General features: G+C 36.1%; 1 long non-coding RNA gene across 1 annotated transcript in view; it reads right to left on the bottom strand.

The window, feature by feature from the left end:
* LOC102497035 (uncharacterized) overlaps nt 1–1,436 on the bottom strand; it is a 16,747-nt gene extending 15,311 nt beyond the window's left edge. The window contains exon 1 of the long non-coding RNA XR_333423.2: nt 1,281–1,436. This is a non-coding gene — a long non-coding RNA (uncharacterized LOC102497035). The remainder of the gene's footprint in view (nt 1–1,280) is intronic.
* Between the last annotated feature and the right edge of the window lie 6 nt (nt 1,437–1,442).

Consider the following 1,442-nt stretch of genomic DNA (forward strand, 5'->3'; position numbering starts at 1 on the left):
TGCTGAGGTCAGGGCAAGAGTTGATGGACCCAGGAGCTGTTATAAACCCTGCATGTATGAGCTCAGAAAAGCCATGGGGAAAGCCTTGCATGTACAAAACTGATGCTAATATATCTCTTCAAGAAAGGCCTATAGAACTTTAAAAAAATTATTTTATTTTTTTATTTAATTTTATTAATCATTATCCTAATTTTTTTTCCTGTCACATTGAATCACATATATTTTTACAGTGTATTACATTTCTTTTTCCAGTATGAATATGATGTATATCAGTCAAGACAAAGACATTACTATGCACATCATCATCATCATGTAGCTTTTCATCTTTTTTTTTTTTTGGATTATTATTAGTATCCTCATTATTTTTTTTTAAAGGCCTGTAGAGCTTTGAGATTAAGGGACCAGCAGATGGTGTAATGGTTATGTTGCTGGATGCCCCCATGTAGTAGATTGTGTTTTTTATTTTAAATATTTATTAAATTTTATTTATTCGTTCATTTATTTTAATTTGACCAAAGAGAGACACAGAGAACAAGAGAGAGAGGGAAAGTGAGAAAGCAAGCCACCAGGTCTGGGACTCGAACTGTGGTTGGCCACGTGGGAGTGTCCAGCGCCTTAACCACCATGCCACCTGCTGGTCCTGGACCTGATGGTTTAAAACTCACACCAGGCATGTGTGTGTACATGCCCAAAATCTCAAGAAGAGAATGGAGGAGAAGAGATTGCGAGTGGCCATCCTCCTGGTGGGTGATTTCTCATTTTTTGTCTTTTTGTCTCTCTGTATCTCTCTGGCATGCACATACCCTCTATAGCAAAAATCTCCCTCCAAAAAAAAAGAACTTAAAAACTTTTAGATCACAACCCCCAAAGACAGAAAAGAAAGAAGGTAATTCATGCTAAATGGCAAAGCCTTATGACAATGTCCAAAATATGTCATTCTAGGTCCCAAACCACTGAGACTGATTAACATGGTTCTCACTTTTTCAAATTGCTCCATATTTTCAATACAAGGCAACATCTTAGATGGGTTTTTAAATGTATATGCCTTGTTTAAATAAAATAAATACGTAAATAAATTTTTTTCTTAGAAGTTGGTTTTTTGGTTATGTTTCCTCCTCTGGGCTGTGGACTACTGTACATCATTTTTACCATCCTACTTGCATATGTGACTCTTCTCAGCTATAGTATTTCCTTCTTGTCTTTGTTCTTTTCTGGGTTTTGTGGTCTTCAGTAAGGAATTTATAGTATTACTAGAGTCTAAGAAGTAAGATTTGTTCTACCTTTTGCTGCTCCAGATGATCCATGCTCCAAGACCTAAGTGTTTCTCTTTCTTCTGCCAGGTGGGTTATATAATCTATCAAAGAAGAATAAATACTTATTGATCATGATACTCAAAGAGTGCATTAAACCACATGGCATGCTGAAGCTGATCATTTCCCTAC

Source organism: Tupaia chinensis, unplaced genomic scaffold, assembly GCF_000334495.1.
Source record: "Tupaia chinensis unplaced genomic scaffold, TupChi_1.0 Scaffold000048_1, whole genome shotgun sequence".
NCBI classification, from domain to species: Eukaryota; Metazoa; Chordata; class Mammalia; order Scandentia; family Tupaiidae; genus Tupaia; species Tupaia belangeri.